Here is a 13,163-nt window from a genome sequence, read left to right as displayed (position 1 = left end):
GACTCCAAAGAATCACTTCTTCAGAAGAGGATGGCCCTCATTCCGTGTTTGGTGGTAGTCATGACGCGACTGCCACCAATAACGGTACTGTGTTCGGATTGGTGCAATGGGGACTTACCGTGTCTAGTCCGACCTTGGCGGGACCGGGAAGTCCCCATTCACCAAACCATTCCCATTTGAGCCCCCATAGGGCTCAATGGGAATGGGGAGGGTGCAAATAACGGGCTCGCAAATATCAAGCCCGTCCATAACGCCAGGTCAGACCAGGCGTTAAAGGAGGGACCCGCTAAGGGACCTCATAGTAGGGCGATAAGGGATTACCGGCACCGGTCTCCTTAACGGTGCCCGGTATCCCTTACCGCCAACCTCGGAATGAGGGACGATGTCTTGATGTGAAGACTGATGAAAGAGTGGTCGATGAATGGCCCAGATGGGGGAGTGAAGAGGAGTAGCCAAGTTACCCTACCAGAAGCTCTGCCCCCATGTTGCCTATATGTTGGGAACCAAAAATTGCGACATGAGCAGTACCAGTGAGGATGCCTGCACCGCAGAGAATCCTGGAGACAAGGTATCCATTGAGAAAACCATATATGCATTCACGAAGAAATAATGGTCTTCTGGAAAAGGTCCAGGAAGAAGTGTGAAAATTAACAGGAAAGAAGACTGGTGATGTCACACGAAGCAGAACTGACACACCCAGAAAAGACACAAATAAAGAAAGAATATAGACATTCTATGGGATTTGAAAATGAAGTATCGAAGTAAAGCAACATTTCGGGATCGAAATGAAGATTGCTTGTGCGAAGAGACAATGAAGAAAATGCAAAGTCGTTTTATGATTGTACAGAAGCTGTAACACAAGTGGACAAAGAAATCCTGAGGCTGGCTACATAGTAAATAGATTCCTGCAATGCACTAATGTATATTCATAGGAATGTATAGATTCCGGATGTTCCACAATGCACTTTAGCAAACTTAAACCCTGTGAATGGAAAGGGCTTGAAGTGTGGCGCAGTTGAAAATAACGGATGACGAAGGAGAATTCAAGAAAGACTGGCTGGCCCAGTATCAAGAGTCGGGCGGCAGTGAGCCTGGTTATCTGCTTAAAAAGCTACATGAACGTGAGAAAGAAGCAAACTCCTGTTGAGGTGTAATGGAAATACATTGAAAGTGCCAAGAGTTCATTTAATGGTATTAAAATACAACGAAAAGCTCAGAAACGTGGTCTCCAGTCAAATGGTCAAGATGGAAATAGACCTTTAGTCGAGCTACACCAAAACCAGAAGATAAGATCATGCCACACTCCCTTTTATTCACAGGCACAGTGAGTCTCTACAAGGCCAAGTTCAAAGCCTTAATTGAATGGCAGACAGCAGGAGTGATGATGGATGTTGGGCTAATTGGGTGGGGAGGCATGACCAGGCCAACCCTCCCAGCACCTGGGGTAACCAGCTTGAGTACTGCTAGCGTGTGGAATATTCCAGAAGGGCACAAGCGTGCCAACCAATTATAGAGGGCCACGTATTAAAGAGCCCTATAGTTTATGTAACCAATAGGGTATTGTGTATTAGTATGGCACGGAAGATGACTTGCACTTGGGATGGGCTTAGTTGTCCACCTGATCTTAGAGACCCAATCACAACTCTCGACAGTATGGAAGGTTTACCTAGATGTTCCCTTTAAGCCTATCACATCCCTTAGTAGGTTTTCTATGTTTGCCACGTAGGATGACATCAGTAGTGATGACATTTTTTGTATAATAAACTGTTTTTCATGTGATGCTTGAAGAGAAATCAAGCGAACGTCCGTTGATGTCTGTTGTAACTAGTGTTTTGCCAACTTCCTGAGCCGGTCTGATTATTATGTATGAGTAGGTTCTGCATCCCCATCCGTCTCTAACTATTGCTACCTCGTCTTAAAGGGACCCAGGTCTCTGGGTTCATTAGTACAACATCCCGTGCCACAACTATTGAGCAGGGTAAGGGTAACCCGTTGGGGTTTAACTGCAGCTACTTTTAGAGCTATTTTTATGTCTATCATAGACACAGACCACTGAATTGTCACATATTTATTTTGTTATAGATCTACAGTACAGACTGTGAAGAACCACACCACAATTCCATTCCTGAAGAAAGCTGTTCTATCATAGGCTACTCAAATTTCTTTAGGCCGAAACACTATTTTGCCAACTCTGATTGTTCATCTATGCCCGGGGGGCATAAAAAGTTTGTTGTTCAATTCAAGATAACTCCATTATATTCCCTTTATCAAGATGCAAAGGCCTACACGTTGTTAATCACTGTTGTATTTTAAATGTACCGATTTGTTTAACACATTGTTATGTTTTGTGTTGGGAATGTGGTAGGTTCATTATGCTACCCTGTACGTCAGAAATTCACGGAATTGTCTGTATTAATAACAAGAGGGCGACCTTCACTCCAAACACTATCCAAATTGTCATTGTGTTCTGTTAAAAACTGGGGTCACCCTGACCAATTGTTTATATTGCCAGAACTATAAATATACTCGCTCAATTGTTTTGGGTCCTCGTGCACACTTCTTTTCAATCTTTTCATCAGTGTGCTCGATTCAGGGAATTGTTCTGGTGTCATTTCTTTTGTCATTGTCACAGTAGTTATGCTCATTGTTAGGAAGAATTCTCATAAATGTGCTAATTCCCTTCACCTTAGAGACACCAGCAATTTAGCTGGATTTTGAGGTCTTGATTTATTTACCTGGAGAGAGTGTGAGCCTTTTTTCCCACTCTCTCATGTATTTTGACTGTGTTTTACTCTTGTGTTTCTTTGGTTATGGAGTTTTAGACAACTCCATAGGCATCATATTTTCATGTGTGTCACACAGCACCCTCAGTGCAGTGGCACAGGGAAACCTTTCCAGGCTTTCCCAAGGTTTAAATACCTTCTCTGGGATAAACTTACTAGTCTTGTCAAATTCCTAGACCCAGAACAACCTATCTTACAATAGAGTGCTGGAGGGGTTACCTAGTATCCCCTGTGTCTAGATACTCACGTAACAGTCAAATGCTACCATTTCCTCTTGAAATGGCTGGTGGCAGTGGTTTTACAACAAACTCCCATGATTTTTCCCAACCGCGAACACTGGTAGCGTTAAATCGCGGGAGCCATGTTTTTCAAGATGGCGTCTGAGCCCCCATTGTTTAAACAGGTCCCAGTCTTCTTTTTTCGCCATTTATTTTTGGAAAGGTCCTTCTAGAGTTTGTCTCTGTGCGCCAAACCAGGTTTGGTCCCTTTGTTCCTTCACCTTTAGCAGGCTTCAGGACTGAAGATCACCTCTGGCGCCCGAGTGTCTGGGGTGGGCAGGAAATGAGGGAGGTGCTCCTAGGAGACCCAAATGCACTCTGGTATGATTGGCTGGCTGACTGTATGGCAAGGACAGCCACCCTGCTGGGTGAGTGGCAGCTAGGCTGGAATGAATGGGAGAGAACCGAATAAAAGGCGAGTCTCTTGGCTTAGATGGCAGAGTCAACCACTGGAAGGAAACTACCGAAGACAAGCTTGAAGAGGACGGCTGCTGCAACTCCTGGCCCGTTGGTTTGCCCGGTGAAGCCCTGCTGCAGGTCCGAATCGCTAAGTTCATCTCGACAGAGAAGCCCTGCAAGGACGTCTTCTCCCTTTGAGTTGGTGGGACCAATCAACTCGCCACTAAGCCACCTGGATACCATTCTCAGAGTTGGTTGTATTTTCCTCAGAGTGCTGCAGGAAACCAAATAACCAGGGAGAGGGACACCAGTTTATGAACTTTACTACAGCTATCGGAATCGAAGATTGGCCAGTTGCCAGCTTTGCGATCAGTCCCAGTGCAGTGCAGGAGTCCCCCGACGTCCTCCCTCTTGTCCCCACGACCTAGGCTCAGGAACAGCGAGATCTGCAGGAACTGCCAGGAACAGAAGTCTTCAGCTGCATTTTTATATTCATTTGAAAGGTACTGTGAAACGAGACTGAGAGTACTTACCTCTCGCGGTGAAAGTGCTTGAAACTTTCCCAAATTGCAGGCCTAATCATCTTGTGACCCAACATATGATTCTTTCTTTTACAAACTACTTCTGAGAACTTTGGCAAAGACTTTTCCGTTTAACTACCAGAACTGCTTTATCCTATATGATATGATATGATATGATATGGCATTTGTAACACGCCTATACACAAGTGTTTCAAGGCGAGGCAAGGGAGGGGGGAACAAAGGGAAGATAGACAACGATCCTACTAGGCCAGGTGTCATTCAGATTGCGCAAGTGAAGGAGTAGAGGGGAAGGGAAAAGTGCAGGAGGAAAGGGTAAGGGGAAAGTGCAGTACAGGGGTAGAAGAATGACAAGATAAATAATAAGGGCCAGCTTGTGGCAAGTGCAAGGTAAGTGCAGACAAGTGCTGGGAGGGGGTGGGGCTGTAGGGATGCAGAGACAGTCCCGCAATGCAGGGGTTGCCAGGGAGGCAGTGCAAGGGGAGAGTGGCTGGGCCAAGGACAGAGATTGGTGAGAGTGGCGCAGTTGCAGAATCAGTGCAGTTTCAGTAGGAATTTAGCAGGGGAGAGGGGGAGAGAAAGCAGAAGCAAAGAGGAAGGTTTTGAGGTGCTTCCGGAACCGGAGATGGTTCTCCTCAAGTTTCAGGGATGCAGGAAGGCTGTTCCAGAGGCAGGCCCCTGCCGCAGAAAGAGATCTACCCCCAACTCGTTGCTTGGAGAAGCGGCTGACCCTGAGGGAGTTGGAGGCGGATGAGCGAAGAGCTCGAGAAGGAAGATATTTAGGGAGAGAGAGATGAAGGTATTTTGGCCCCAGGCCCCAGAAGGCCTTGTGGACAATGCAGAGGATTTTGAACTTAATCCTCACAGCCACTGGGAGCCAGTGTAGAGATTTCCGTCCTGGAGAGATACGGTCCCTGGGCTTGAGGCCAAGGACAAGTCTTGCAGTCCTGTTCTGGATGAGTTGCAGAGGGCGGAGAGTAGAGGCAGGCAGATTTAGATAGAGGCTGTTACAGTAGTCCAGCTTGGAGAGAACCAGGGCTCTGGAGACAGTGAGCTTCTGGGGGAAGGAGAGGAAAGGAAGAATACCTCTGAGGAGGTGCAGCTGGTAGTGTGACTTCTTAGAGACGTCAGATATGTGAGGAGAGAAGGAGAGTGTGGAGTCGAAGATGACCCCTAGGTTTTTTGCCTTGCAGGTAGGAGCAGGAAGAGGGCCAAGAGAGGCCGGCCAGAGAGCTGCAGGGAAGGAGGGAGTGAATAGAATATCAGTCTTACTGGCATTAAGGCAGAGGTCATTGGCGGCACACCATTCCTGGATAGCAGACAGACAGTCAGAGATGAGGGAAGGACAGGAGGAGGCTGAGGGTAGCCTGAAAATGAGCTGGGTATCATCCACATAGCACTGAAAGTTGGGGCAGAGAGCGGCGATGAGGTGGGCAAGGTATGCCAGATACTGGTTGAACAGCCAGGTCGAGAGGTTAGATCCCTGGGGGACACCACAGGTGGAGAAAAAGATGTCAGAGAGGAAGGACCCCAGTTGGACCTGGGAGGGTCGATTGGAGAGAAAAGAGGTCAGCCACGCCAGAGCCTGACCAGTGATACCCAGGTTATCACAGAGGCGGTTGAGCAGGATGGCATGGTTGACAGTATCAAAGGCAGAAGAGAGATCGAGCAAAATGAGAACACACGGGGTGTTAGAGTCAAGGTTGGAGAGCAGGTCTTCACGGATGTTCAGGAGAGCAGTTTCTGTGCTTCTGACAGCTCTGAAGCCAGACTGATGGTCATGAAGACTACCAACAGAATCAGCATGGAGATTAAGCTGGGAGATGGCCAGTTTCTCCAGGAGCTTGCCCAGGAAGGGAGTGATGGAGATTGGGTGATAGTTAGCCGGGCAGGAGGGGTCGGACGAGGGTTTCTTAAGAAGAGGGTGCACAAGGGAGTGCTTAAGGGGGGAAGGAAAGACTCCAGAGGCAAAGGAGTGATTGCAGAAGTCAGCCAGGGCAGGAGCCAGGGAGTCGATGTGGTCCTTGATGGTTTTGGAGGAACAGAGGGGAACCTGTTTTGACGAGACTTTCATAGATCGCACTTGTCTGGAAACCTCTTCAGCAGAAAAAAGGGGAAAGGCAGAGAAGGAGGGAGGTGGGGTGGCTGCAGAAGGACCAGAGGTGCAGGGAATAGAGGGAGCAAGGTGATAGGAGGAGAGTGAGGACAGGATGTCCTGAGTTTTTTAAATGAAGTGAGAGGCCAGTGCTGTGCAGAGGGCCTGGGAGGGGACAGGAGAGGTAGAGACTGCATCAGGGTTGGCCAGTTCCTTGCAGATTTTAAAGAGTTCAGCCGAGTTGTTAGATGCCGCAGAGATGTGGGCTTGGATAAGGGCTCTCTTCTTGATGAGAACGGAGAGCCGGTATTGCCTTTGGAGCAGGCGGCAGGCCAGTTTGTCAGAGGACGAGCATGAAGCACGCCATTTCCTCTCTGTCACCCTGCACTTGCATTTTAGGGTGACGAGATCCGAGTCATACCAGGAGTTACATTTGGCTTTGGGCTTCAGGTGGATTCTCATGACAGGGGCAAGGATATCAAGAGTATCAGATATAGCAGAGTGGAGAGGGCTGTGTCAGGGTGGGAGTCAGCCAAAGGGGGTGGGGAGGGGTGAGAAAGTAGCGGCGAAAGCCTCAACTGACACGCGCTTCATGGGTCGGTTGACCGAGAAGGGGGGTGGCAGTGCTGAAGGTGGCTTAGCATGAGGGGGAGGGAGGGTGAGGTGGGAGGATAGGAGAAAGTGATCACTCCAGGAGAGAGGAGTGGAGAGAGGGACAGAGAGGGGAAGGTCAGAAGAGATCAGGGCATCAAGAGTGTGCCATGCAGAATGAGTCGGCCCAGACGGGAGAATAGAAAGTGAGAGAGAGTCGTAGATGTCGCAAAATTATCCAGAGGGGGGACAGGAGGCATCCAGGTGGATGTTGAAGTCTCCAAGAAGGAGGAGTTGAGTGGTTGAGGACAGGAGTGAGGAGGAAAGGTCCGCCCACCGCCTATACAAGACTATTGCTCATTGACGTTGGCCTAAGCTATTGCATTGAATTAACTCCTCTGGTTAACTCAAAGTATTTGCACTGTCTATGAATAACTGTAATATTCCTTTTAGTTTAGTTTAGTTTATTATTTGATAATGCGCTCCCAACCCTGGGGTAGCCGGGCGCAGTGGTAACAAGAATACTTAAGCTTGGTTGCATACAGTGGTACATACAGTGGATACATTACAAGTTATTACAGTATTTACAGCAAAGATAAGAAATGTGGGTGCTTCACAACACACAGGAAATGGTATGAAAGTCTATAGTAAAGGTTTCATGAGTAACATAGTGGATCCATGCCATAATACAGGGCCTGATGCAGGGGACCAGCCTCTTATTTGTGCTGTTGCTTCTGCTGATTATTGGCTCTGGTCATTGCCCATGCCTAGGGTTGTCAAAATTATTCTTCACCTTCGGGTTCAGTATTTGCAGACAGGGGGATTTCACCACTATATAACCTATGCCTTATTGCTCCTACTTCAAAGTACTCTGAATGCCATTTTGCTCCTCCTTCAAAGTAGTTTAAATGCCTCAGAAACGTACAGCTTAAACTACTGAAGTATATTTATGTGTGAAATGGCTGTGAAATAAATGAATAAGTGTTTTACCAAGAAACCTTGAGTGTAAGAATTTATTTGAATACTTGTGATTGTAGACCTCTGTGTAACATCACTACAGCTCACATTCCCCTCTTGAGATAAGCTGCTCAGCAACGCTACCAAAACTGGGTAGTATAGACTTATACCAAAGGTTGGTTTGCTTACACCTGTAGTCCTAGTTGTGTGTAGTGGTCCCAAAGGGTACTGCATACAAACTCTGCCTAACACTCATGTTTACAGGTCTAGCTATATTATTAATGATCAGTTATCTTACTGCAATAAAAAGAATTAAATAAAGACCACAAAATGTGAGAAAATGTCACTATGATCATGATAGCTAACGTGTCTACCTTTTGCAGATAACTAGGGGTACAATTTCTCATAGGTGCAAAGAGGGAAAAGCTAATCTCATTCAGTAAATGCATTGTTCTACCAGAGGAAATGTCTCTTACTTCTTCTTAAAGTGATAAGTGTTTGCAAGAAAAAACCTTAGTTAAGTATGCATGAGCATTGTTTTCTAAAATGATATATGCCTTCAGTTTCAAAGAATAGAAATGTAGGACCCATGTTCCAAGTTCCTAAAAAAAATATGAGTTTTCAAGAGAAATGAAAGGACCAGAAAAAATGAAAATGACGAGTGTCTTTAACCAATGTTAGATGGAAAAATGTTCTTGTGTTCAAACCTCAAGTTTTGTGCCTCTTATTTGTGCTGTTGCTTCTGCTGATTATTGGCTCTGGTCATTGCCCATGCCTAGGGTTGTCAAAATTATTCTTCACCTTCGGGTTCAGTATTTGCAGACAGGGGGATTTCACCACTACATAGTTTGACATCACTGAGATAGATCCACACTCTTTTTCTTTCAACCTTGACCACAGATCGAGTGACAGCTTCAACAATTTAAGGTCCTTGAAAACAGGGCTTGTGCCACTTCCAACCGAAGTTACGGCACAGCACCATGTGACCTGGATGTAACAAAAGGGGCTCCAACACATTTTTCAGTCAGTTTTTTCTTGGGTTTCATCTGTGTTTTATCAACCCCTGTGCCGCATCTGTACCGGTTGAGATACTCATTTAAGAGATTCCTTCATAGCTGTCAAACAATCATACATCTCTTTCCCTAACACAGTCGCAGAATTTTCAGTATCAGTGTGGGAGGAGCAATGAGAGTATGCATTCTGCGTCCTGTCACCATCTCGTGTGGAGTCAGGTGATGGTCACAACCTCTCTAATCATGTAAGGAAAATAGAGCCAGAGGAAGGTCATGTGGCAAACTATTTTTCAAAGTCTCTCTTAGTTTGGCAATTAGTTTGAGGCCATTTAGGCACTCACAAAATCTATTTGCTTGTGGATGATAGGCTGATGAGAATGTGTGCTTTATCCCCAAGAGGATAGTAACATGCTCAAACTCCTCATTTACAAAGTGCGGTCCATTGTCGGAATATAGCACATCGCACACTCCCCATGTTGGAAATAACTCACATACGAGGTAAAAATTGTTAAAATGGTCCCATAGGAGGCAGTATTGCTCCTCTCACTGTTCTCAAAGTATGGCCAGCAGTAAATTGTTGACATATTAAACAGTTAATAACAAAATTTGAAATGTGCACATTCAAATTAGGGATACACCACTCCTCTGAAATCAGAACTGCAAGACATACCATTGTTATGTGTGCTGGATAGTGCAACTGTTCTAGTGCTGCTGTAAGCAGCCCTAGTGGCATAAAAGGTTTCCTGGTGCTGTCCAGCCACCACATTGCTTCTGCCAGGTACAAAGAGCAACCCCTCTTCTTCCATAACTCCTGCTCTTCTGGTGGTGCCCTCCCCTGCAACTCAATAATTTGTGCTATAGGTAGTGTATTAAAGCCTTCCTTCAGCACCATGTTGCGTGCATGTGTATATTTGTTGGGTGCAGATGCAATGTCAGATACTCCTGGGAAGTATGCTGTCCTTTTTGCTTCTAAATCAAGCGGTCTCGTTGCTGTGGGAAATCATGTCTGCAACTCTGGTGTACACTGCACACTTCACTACGGTGATAGCCGATGGGAATTCAAGCACATCTATGAGCCTGTCTAACAATGGCACATGCTGTACTGATATGCCGTCAGTGCGCAGGAAGACCCTCCTTTTCCAGTGTTACAGTCCTGCATGTACTGTTGATGTCACATAGGCAGAGTCTGAATACACTGTTTCCACATCATCCTCATGTGCTTCAAGCAGCAAAATCAAAGCACTCAACTCTGCCGCTTGTGCTAAAAAATGTGCTGACAATCATGCACTTTTTACTCTCTCAAAGTTGTCATTTTCTCCTACCTTTACCACTTCTGTTCTACTATACCTCTCACCAGTGCTCTGTTCTATCGATGATGACCCATCAATCAAGAGAGTTATCCCCCTACTAGGGCATTTTCCTTGACATGGGGTACACCATTATAATAATCAGTGTAGGTAATACAATCATGCAAATAAAATGTGACTGTTTCTGCTATGAATCTGGCTGGGTTTACTACTCAACACCTAACAATTTTGATCGATGGATTTGGTATAATCACCTCAAAGCCTGATGCTCTCTGTGTAGTCAATGTACTTTTCAAGGATGATGAAAAGAACATGTACAACATATAACACAACTGAACAGCCCATGCTTATGTTGGCAAGTGTTCTCAATAACAAAGGCTGCTACAGCCAATGCTTACTAGCATGGATAATGGCCTCTCATTACTGGATCTAACATTCCACTATAGAATGGCAATGGTTTGTATCCCAAAGTAGTTTTCTGTGCGAGGACAGCCAGCATTACTACTCCATTTGAATGGAAAAACAGAAAAAAATTCTTAATTGTAATCAGGGATCCCTAACACTGGAGCTGTACTAATTGCTAGCTTAAACTCATCAAAGGGATCTTTCATCTCACCTGTCCAGGCTATGTCACTTTTATATTTATACTCTTCTTTCAGTCCTTTTAAGAGTGGCCTTATATATGTGCTATAGTCAAAGACCCATGCCCTACAATAATTGCAAAGGCCTGGAAATTAGTGTGATTATTTCACTGTCTCTGGCCTGCAGGTTTTTGCAATTGCTTCTGCTCTTTCATATTAGCTGGACTATGTATAGGACCTCCTCCTGGCAATACTGTATTTTTCTTTGTCCACTTTGTACCCTTTTCCTGCCAATACTGTCATCAGTTTCCCTGAGTCTTTCCTGCACTCTTCCTGCGTGGTGCTGCACACTAATATGCCATAAACACACTGAATGACAGCACTGCCAAGTTGTACTTTTCCTAAGTCCATCTGTAATACCCTGTTGAAGACTGAGGGTGATTCAGAGTACCCCTAATGTAAACGGGTATTTTGCAGTCTGATCCTGCGGTTGGTGAACACAGTGAAATATTGCGAGTTTTGATGTAGGAGAATTGAAAAGAAGGCATTATTTAAATTCATCACTGTAAAATATTTAGCTTCAAGGCTGGATTTGGCACTAATGGAATTTCTGCCTGAACAATATTATTCAGGGGGTGTAGATCCTGTCTAACTCTCTGTGACCCGACTGTCGCCTTTTTAATCGGGTACACAGCTGTGTTGCTTGTCGATTCTGAAGGCACTAATATCCCCTGTCGCACTAAGACGTCAATAGTTTCATAGATACACTCTTCAGCTTCCTTTGACCTGGGAAACTGTTTTACCCGTGATAAAATTGCTCCCTTCATCAGTTTAATTTGAACTGCTCCTCGTCCTTTTAACAGACCAACATCATATGGACTACTGGTCCCTGGTGAGTATGGTACATGTGCCAAATCTCCTTGAAGAAAGGATGGTACTTTCCTCATTAATGCCATTCTCTGTAGGATCTCCCTGTTCTCAATTTGTAACTGATATGTGGGACTGATGCTAAACATCACTTCGTCATCTGAGTCCTTATCTGTAAAAAATATTCATCTGTCAAGTTAGTTAGTATATGTACTGAGTCAAGCGATATTACTGTGTGCCAATTTAACCCTTTGTCTACTCCATGCAAAAGTACCCTGCCCTCTCTTACTATTGCTGCTTCTAGCTCAATTGTAATTATTTGCCTTTCCTCCACATACGCAGGTACTTCTGGTTGAAACGAAAACTCTGCAGGTAACTTCACCAATTTGTCCTGTATTCTTGGAAGACATGGTAGAAATATGTGTACTCCATAAGGAATACCTTGCAGTTTGGTGGCATCCCTCTCAGTGCTTTCTGGCCGTATAATGCTGTTATGAAGTCTTGTGCATTCACATCCCTGGGGTACAACATATTATCCCCTTTTCAGTAAACAATGTTGTCATATTTAATTTACTTATCAAGTCTCTCCCCAATATAACAACGGCACAGCCAAGTTTTCTGCAAAAGGAATCTTTGTAGTCACCTCAGAAAATCCTTGAGCGTCCATGGAAATACCTGACATTGGGAATGTTCCCTCTCTAATACAGGATTGGGTAGCTCCTGTATCCACTAAAAGGAAAATATTTTGCCACCTATGGTCACCCCAACCCTTGATTCCTCTTGTGGGTCTAGTGAAATTGATAGGATGGTACACATCAAGTCTTTTTGTTGGCTGTCCTATTGTGGGTACATATTCAGTCCCGTGCTGGTAGAAGGATTCCCTCCCACTACCGTCACACCCCCTATTCTAGGTGTAGGTGTCTGTGGCAATATGTTCGTGTTTCATGGTGTCGCTATGTTCTGTTGTGCTAGTGCTTGTGCCTGCATTGGTGCTTGGCGTGTCTGAGGCGGGACATCCTGTTGTGTCTGCTGTATTTGTGGTGCTGATGTTTGATACTGCATGTGATCTTGGGTATAATATGCTGGTGGTTCTGCGCTAAATGGTGGGGGGTATGCTGGCTCCCCCTTATGTCTACTGGTTGCCAATTCTATTGTATTCCACCATTACTTCTGCACTTCTGCATACACAGTAAATGTGTTCCATTTTCCACATGTCCAACACTGTTTTGGTGGTCCTGCTAATCGTGGGTGCCCTCCATTAAACCCTCTTCCTTCCTGAGCTTGAAATCTAAACCTTCTGCCTATGGGTACAAACTGTCATCCCTGGAGGTAATAGTTAAATGTACCTCTTCTTGCAAAGTTTCCATTTGGCTGTTGCTGCACCTGCAGTGCTTCCTGCACAGTATTGTTTTCTCGAGTACTCGTCAACATAGCTCCTTCCATTGTCAATTTGGTAATTGCTTTTGCACTAACGGTGCTTCGTCTATTTTTCTTTCCTCAACTTTTTTTCTGTCTTTGTCTTGTTTCAATCTACATTGATGAACAATATTCAATTGTATCTTGGCCCATGGTTTTGCCTGTATTCCCACAATTTTCTTTCATTGCCTCTGCAACTCTTTGGGGAGTCCCTCACTTTAATTTGTGATTAAAAAATTGTGATATTTTTCCCATGATTCCCTAGTCTCTAGTCTACTTTTCCCGTGAATGTCCTGTATATATGCAGTAGGGTTTTTATCTGGCCCCATTTCCCATG

At 45.0% G+C, this 13,163-nt stretch overlaps 1 protein-coding gene across 1 annotated transcript in view; it reads right to left on the bottom strand.

Annotated features, from left to right (window-relative positions):
• LOC138567883 (otoancorin-like) overlaps positions 1 to 13,163 on the bottom strand; it is a 119,437-nt gene that overhangs the window by 92,813 nt on the left and 13,461 nt on the right. The gene's annotated exons all lie outside the window — the stretch shown is intronic.

The sequence above is a fragment of the Ambystoma mexicanum genome, chromosome 2p (assembly GCF_040938575.1).
Source record: "Ambystoma mexicanum isolate Mex_15411 chromosome 2p, UKY_AmexF1_1, whole genome shotgun sequence".
Taxonomy (NCBI): domain Eukaryota; kingdom Metazoa; phylum Chordata; class Amphibia; order Caudata; family Ambystomatidae; genus Ambystoma; species Ambystoma mexicanum.
This window is presented reverse-complemented; position numbering and strand designations above follow the sequence as displayed.